Source organism: Larimichthys crocea, chromosome XI, assembly GCF_000972845.2.
Source record: "Larimichthys crocea isolate SSNF chromosome XI, L_crocea_2.0, whole genome shotgun sequence".
In the NCBI taxonomy this organism is placed as follows: domain Eukaryota; kingdom Metazoa; phylum Chordata; class Actinopteri; family Sciaenidae; genus Larimichthys; species Larimichthys crocea.
Genome location: NC_040021.1, coordinates 11927991 through 11936084, shown reverse-complemented (window position 1 = coordinate 11936084; position 8094 = coordinate 11927991). Strand labels below are relative to the sequence as shown.

The window sequence follows — 8094 nt, the reverse complement described above, 5'->3', positions numbered from 1 at the left end:
TCATCCAAAAAAATGACAAAGTCTCACTTTAAACCAAAGAATTGGAGTCATTAATACACATTTACACAGGTGACTAAAGACTATTAGGCAAGCAAATCTCATATTTTGTTCATGTAACTTGTAAACAACAGGCTATTATTTTATTTTTATTCATATCAAAAAACGTCCAGGTGGTTCCTTTTTAATTTTTTTCCTGCATTGACACAGCACTACAACTGGCAAAAACAGGTCATAACTAGTAGAAATAACTTGTAACACAGAAAACATTCATTTGTACTGAATGATAAGGAATAAAATGTTTAAATATATATCACAACTATTATTTACTATGTCTCTTTTTTTTTTTTTTTTGCTCACAACTAAGGGAATTATCATTACTGATAAGGACCAAGCCTTTCCTTGCCACAAACAACCTCCTTAACACGAGGATATCACTTCACTTCCGTCAGGCAGAGGTGGAGTGAGATGGGGAGGTAAAGTCTGGTGTTATTGTCATGGAAAAAAAAAGATGGAGTGACCAGGCCATTATAGCCAAAAAATGGTAGCCGCAAGACGAAGAAGAGCCGCTGTGCTCCTATAATCCAAAAATTATCTTTAAAAATGATTTAATGACAAGTCTCACTTAAAACCAAAGAATTTGAGTCATTAATACAATAACTGACTTTTACACAGGTGACTAAAGACTATTAGGCAAGCAATCTCATTTATGTAACTTGTAAACAACGGCTATTTTTTTTTTCTTTTACTCCATATGAAAAACTCCAGGTGGTTCCTTTTTGTTTAAGTGCCCCAGTAAGCTGTAGTGTACCTCTTGAACTGGCACACCTACTGTGAATATAATGCAGTGTTATTAATGCTTCAACTGTTTCTCTGCTAAGATAAACCCTGAAAAGAGTTTTACTAAATGCATGTGTTTTCAGTCTTTTTGGGATGGGAGTAGTTACAGTTTTAAGCGTCTTATAAAACAATATTTTAACATGCTGTTTACTATACCTGCTTTATAGGGCAAGAATGTGACGGACACAAAAAAAGACAGCAACACAGAGAGGAAGACGGTGGACAACCTGCTGAGACAAGTGGACAAAGACAGAAACATGCATCCCGCAAGATGATAGCAAAAGAAGAAAAGAGACCGGTCACTCACAGGTTGATGAAAGGTAAGCTCTGTATACATGCAGTAACTTTTGGGGGTGTTAACATTTTAATTATGTCATAGATAATAGTTACGTATAACTGCTGTGTATATACTCAATGCTGTTACACTTGGCAAATAACACCTCTTTAATTTGTGAACTTTATGTAATTGTAGGATTAAATGCTGACTACTATGTATGTTGGGCTTGTTCAAATTTATTAAAAAAATACACTTGATTAGTAAAAATATCAATACATGTGTGTACAATGGAGTGATTGATGAAATAAAGCAGAGTAGGTTCGCAAAAGTATTACATTCAGTAACCTTATGTTTAAGGTGTTGAGGACTTATTTGGGACATCACATACAGTAAATCCAAGCATAATCCCCTACCACTTCATGTGTAAGTCTGATTAAAGTAAATGAGTGCATGTTTTATTATAAAGTTATATTAGGCACATTCACTAAGCTTTGCTATTTAGTTCAAAGTGGAGGCTCTATCTCTCAGAAGCCATCTATGCAGCTGCTTCATCGTTGAAAAGTGAACGTGCATGTGATACAAGTACTGATATATTGCACTTTCAAATACTATATTTATTTCTCTTCTGGGGGAACAGTGATATATGAATCTACAGTAAGGCTTAACAACATTTTCAGCATAATATTTCTCTCATCTAAAAACCAAAACATACAAAAGACTTTAGCACCATATGTTATTCATAATATTCATATTGTTCCCAAAAATAGGACATCAATTTTGCTTTTTTTAAGAACGGGGATTCCATGAACAATTTACTTACATTTTATATTTAACAACAACAAAGAAATCATTCCTTATTGTTCTCAGTCACAACATAGGCTGTTGGGCACACTCATAAAGATGCTACAGATCGTAGCGAATTTGCTTACTGACATTGTGCCAACTTTTGGAATACCCCGAATAAATCATATAGTCTAGGGGTATCCTGATAGATTTGTGAAATCACCAACAAGCTACACAATCTAGAAATTGATTGAATATAAACAAAGCAATATTTCCCAACACTTTGATAACAATTTCAAATCAGCAGCAATTAATATGACAACCATAGTCGCTTCATTGGAATATCAAATCCATTTTAAACAAAATATTACAGCCAATTCTACAGTAACAACATGTGGGACGCTTTTATAAATGAGTTCATATTAATCAGTTAGCAAAGTTATGAGTAGCAATCACATGAAAGGGTCTGAGCTCTTGCTTGATCCTAATGTAATAATAATACTCTGTACAGTGAATATAGAAAAAGATACCTCTGGGGCAAGTACTGTTCACTATCACCACCAAGTGGCACAAACAAGAGCTGTATGATCTGGTGACTGTTTCCTAAAAGTAAATATCATCAACAGCCGGCAAAAACAGGGTCATAACTAGTAGAAATAACTTGTAACCACAGAAAACATTCATTTGTACTGAAATGATAAGGAATAAAATGTTTATATATATATCACAACTATATATTTGCTATGTCTTCTTTTTTTTTTTTTTGCTCACAACTAAGGGGAATTATCATTACTGATAAGGACCAAAGCATTTCCTTGCCACAAACCTCCTTAACACGAGGATTTCACTTCACTTCCGTCAGGCGGAGGTGGAGTGAGATGGGGAGGTAAAGTCTGGTGTTATTGTCATGGAAAAAAAAGATGGAGTGACCAGGTCAATTATAGCCACAAAAAAAAAGAAAAAAAAAGGTAGCCAGCAAGATGAAGAAGAGCCGCTGTAGCTCCTATAATCCAAAAATGATCTTTAAAAATGATTCAGTGACAAAGTCTCACTTAAAACCAAAGAATTGGAGTCATTAATACAGATAACTGACTTTTACACAGGTGTCTAAAGACTATTAGGCAAGCAAATCTCACTTTTTGTTCATGTAACTAGTAAACAACAGGCTTTTTTTTTTTTTTACTCCATATCAAAAAACCTCCAGGTGGTTCCTTTTTGTTTAAGTGCCCCAGTAAGCTGTAGCTGTACCTCTTGAACTGGCACACCTACTGTGAATATAATGCAGCTGTTATTAATGCTTCACCTGTGGTTTCCTGCTAAGATAAACCCTGAAAAGAGTTTTACTAAATGCATGTGTTTTCAGCTTTTTTGGGATGGGAGTAAGTTACAGTTTTAAGCGTCTTATGAAAACAATATTTTAACATGCTGTTTACTATACCTGCTTTATAGGGCAAGAATGTAGACGGACACAAAAAAGACAGCAACACAGAGAGGAAGACGGTGAAACAACCTGCTGAGACAAGTGGACAAAGACAGAAACATGCATCCAGCAAGATGATAGCAAAAGAAGAAAAGAGACCAGTCACTCACAAGGTTGAATGAAAGGTACGCTCTGTATACATGCAGTAACTTTTGGGGGGTGTTAACATTTTAATTATGTCATAAGAATCCGTTAACCTGTGTATAAAGCAGGTATCTCTTCACCTGCTTTATACACAGGTTAACGGCAATAATCACCTGGGACATCACATACAGTAAATCCAGGCATAATCCCCTACAACTTCAATGTGTAAGTCTGATTAAAGTAAATGAAGTGCATGTTTTATTATAAAGTATTATATTAGGACACATTCACTAAGCTTTTGCTTATTTAGTCCAAAGTGCGAAGGCTCATATCTCACAGAGGCCATCTATTGCAGCTGCTTTCATCTGTTGAAAAGTGTAACGTGCATGTGAATACAGTACTGATATATTGCACTTTCAAATACTATATTTATTTTTCTCTTCTGGGATGAACAGTCTGATATATGAATCTACAGTAAGGCTTAACATTACATTTTCAGCATAATATTTCTCTTTTCATCTAAAAACCAAAACATACAAAAAGAACTTTAGCACCATATGTTATTCATAATATTCATATTGTTCCCAAAAATAGGACATCAATTTTGCTTTTTTAAAGAACGGGGATTCCATGAAACAATTTACTTACATTTTATATTTAACAACAACAAAGAAATCATTCCTTATATGTTCTCAGTCACAACATAGGCTGTATGGGCACACTCATAAAGATGCTACAGATCGTAGCGAATTTGCTTACTGACATTGTGCCAACTTTTGGAATACCCCGAATAAATCATATAGTCTAGGGAGTATCCTGATAGATTTGTGAAATACACCAACAAGCTAACACAATCTAGAAATTGATTGAATATAAACAAAGCAATATTTCCCAACACTTTGATAACAATTTCAAAAATCAGCAGCAATTAATATGACAACCATAGTCGCTTCATTGGAATATCAAATCCATTTTAAACAAAATATTACAGCCAATTCTACAGTAACAACAAAATAGATACACACAGATTAAGGACATATAAATGACAGGAATTTACAACACAGCAATCACGTTCTATATATTTTTTTTTTTTACCCAAATTCCAGTTGCAGAAGTACATTTGTGCTCCTGTGCTTTTGCCAAAAAGATGCATTTTTGTCATCTACCAGTTTCATTCTCTCAGAGAAAAGAAAGAAAAGTCCTAGTGCAGATTGAATCAGAATCAAATAAAAGCATACTGTATGCTGAAACCAGTATAATAAACATTATATGAAAAGTAGAGTAACTGATGTTATTTTGTGCAGATTGGAAAATCAAAGTGGCACCATTGAGAGTTGAGTTCTGCTGTAAACTGTGCGGGTTTGAGGTGCTAGCTCTGGAGCATTTTGAAACCACAAAGTCTGTAGGGGAACAAGCCCTGTCAGTCAACCGGAAGGCTATGCTCTCAGAAAGCCAAAATATGGACTGCAGTCCACAATGGTAGCACCCTTTAAATGTATTTATTCAGCACCAGGTTATTAACAAAAATGAAAGAAGGATCAAAAGTTAAAAAAATAAAATAAAATAAAATAAAATAAATGCAAATGCACCGTTTTATCCTCTGAACATACTGCTCCAATTGTCAAACAGATGGTCGTGACACAAAGGTACAGACTTAAACCAAGTCAAACACTACAATGACCTGCTGCTACACATTAATGCAGAAATCAGAGGGTTTGTTGTGCAGTCGAGAGCACTTACATGCTAAATGTTGAGGGTCACCTCACAATGACTTCGAAAGGCATGCTGGGAGTTGGTGGGAAAATCAGGAAATGAGGTTATTCAAAAGTGAATTAGTGATTGGGCCTGTTTTCACCATTCCTTTGTAAGAAAATGCAACATAGGTAATATATATATATATATATTTTTGCTCATTTCGTTATCATTGACTTCTTCCCATGTTATATTCCATCTGCAGGCATTATTGTTTTGGCTAGAGGATGTATTGTTCACACGAGACAAACGACACAGAAAGTTTACGTCTTGGCACTACAAATCATTCATCATTGCAAGACAGAAGAAGATGTAAAGGCATAGACAAAAGTACAAAACAATCATTGACCAAATCATTCGGTATCGTGGTCGGCATCTATTAAGACTTTCCACCAAAAACAGTTAAAAACTGGCGCTTGTGAGCTCAGTCCAAACTGTTAATTTGAACTTGCTGAATCGACTGGGGCTGCTGTGATTCAGATTACTCAAACGTAATAAAGGTGAGGAAATATACGTTCAAGTACAGAAGATATTCAGTATTGCCTTAATTCTTCTCTTAATTTTTTAGACAGAACCAATAACCGGGTTTCACACAGTACCCATCACTTGGTTCTGTCACACTGTGTAATTCAGTTATAACACTGTAACTAGGAAACAATACAGTCCTATAGATGAAAACTTAAAACTAAGTAGCGTTGTCGACTGAGGTGTGAGCTGACAGAATTCGAGAACTTGGCTTCATCTGGTTTTGGACAGACAGGGAGGATATTGTTTGGTGTCATCGTAATATTGGTGAGTGTGCTGGCACATGAAACAAGTAAAGAAAGACATTGGCATTGTTGTTTTGCGGACCTGGCTGCCATGGCTGGATTGAAGCACCCAAAGTAACAAGGCACAACAAGGACTGAGAAGAACAAGCTTGCTGTTCAAACGCTCTTGCTGTGTGTTGTGGCTGTTGAGGGATGTGGAGTCGGGCAGGAAACCTGACAGAAACATTTCTCTGTAGGGGATGTGGCAGCCTGAATATTACACTGTACAGTATAGAAACGGCTTCCACTTGCACTCTTGTGTTAGCTTAGCTCTTGAAACCCGTGTATAATTTAAACAAGAAAAATATATAAAAACTAAAGCCCACTTATTAACCAGCTTCTAGCTAATCTGTTTTACTACAGAATGTGGCAAAATGGTGATTGTTCTGTAGAAATACATAAAATATACTGCATGTTTCATAAAAATCCAGACTTGTACATATAGACTCTTTGTAGACTTAATTAAAATCAATTACTTTAATTAACTGGCATTACTACTATTCTAATGCCACACTTAAACAAGCATAAATACTCTGCGTTTTATGACATGAAGCACCACTATGAAATGCAGCCCAGTTGGACATAATATTGTCTACAATGCTGTATAACATTGTCGTCCCACACACACACGAGCGCTCACACAAATGAATGAATCACAGTGTATTTGCACCTGATTTGGACTTGTGTCCACGTCTGGAAAAGGTCAGCAGTGTTTGGAAAGGATGCACTGTACGCCAGGCAGCCAACTACCACAAAAAACTGCCCATCCCACCCATTACTAATAAGAATGAGCAATCATTCCCAAGAAAACGAAATGCGCAAACCATAATTTAGTGGTACAATCCCAGCCGTGGAGTGGTCCAGGATGCTGTATGTTAAGGAAAAAATGGAGACCCATGAGGACATGCCTGGGGATGAGAACTGCATTGAGACACCCCTGAGTCAGCTGGTTCAGTGGTCTTGTTTGTTGGTCCTGAGGAACCCCTGTATTGGCTGTTTTGCTTAGTTTTTTTATTTTTTTATTTAACAATACTTCATATTCATTCATTTAATAACTATTAACATGGCTGTTCATTCACTACAACAGAGAAGAACTACTCTGGCTACTATGGTAAACAATGAACAAGTTGGTTGTTTGCATACTCATGTATTATCTATACATATGGTGAGTTAGATGTTTGCTCCACTCTAGCTGACCCAACAGTTCTCAATTACTCAGGGCTGAACATCGCTTTTTAAGCCGAAGGGTGGCAGACCCTAGATGTTGAAGCTCTTGGTTATGGCAGTGTACCTCATTGCATGTTCTCATGTCAGGATCTCCAGTTGTTCACCCTCAACCCCATTGTTCAGTTACCAGAGAGTGTGAGAGTGTTTCACTGGAGGGTCCCAAGGCCCAGCACCGCAAAGATCAGGAAGAGGGCGGAGCAGCAACCAAGGATGGAGCCGAACAATCGGCAAGAGAACAGAACTGTGGAAAAGGGCTGAGGACACGCAAAGACAAGTATGCGTACACAACCGCCATGCAAGCACACGTCAATCCTCTAATATGTACTGTAGGTCGTACAGTACATGCTGAGAGGTTAACATCTTACTCGCACAGGCATACAAGGAATCATCCACCACACTTCAGTCAGGCCCTTTATCACGATCTGTCCTCATGTTCTTTTCCAAACCCTGGCAAAAACCCCCTCTTACCTTTGGCCTGGACTTCACATGGCATCTGCCTTTTACAGTACGATGTTAGCAGGCACCCATGGCCACAGCTAAGCAGAAAAACAGTGAGCCAGGAGAAAGGAATCTCTGCTTTGTGGAGGGCTCTTGGGCATCTCTTGTTGGGTGCATTCATTCTAATGCCTCATACTAAACTCATGCCAAACACTGCAATGTAAAAAACACACGTTTTATATTTAGATGAATCATTGAGTAAATAGATAAAATTGGAGTATGAAATGCATTCATTTTTCTCATGAATTGTTCAGTAGCCCTCGCTGGAAATTTTTGTCAAGCTCCTTTGACTTAGAAGGCATGTTTTTTCTGTTATTTTTGTGATGAGTGTTTATCCTGTGATCTAT

At 37.0% G+C, this 8094-nt stretch overlaps 1 long non-coding RNA gene across 2 annotated transcripts in view; it reads left to right on the top strand.

The window, feature by feature from the left end:
- Positions 1-7473, top strand: part of LOC113746820 (uncharacterized) — a 9482-nt gene extending 2009 nt beyond the window's left edge. Inside the window, exons 1-3 of one of the 2 annotated variants that reach the window (XR_003463139.1) lie at positions 3-69; positions 3347-3502; positions 7373-7473. This is a non-coding gene — a long non-coding RNA (uncharacterized LOC113746820). Of the gene's footprint in view, positions 1-2; positions 70-3346; positions 3503-7372 lie in introns of those variants that run through there. The other variant, XR_003463138.1, reaches the window with a different exon arrangement.
- The last annotated feature ends 621 nt before the right edge of the window (positions 7474-8094 follow it).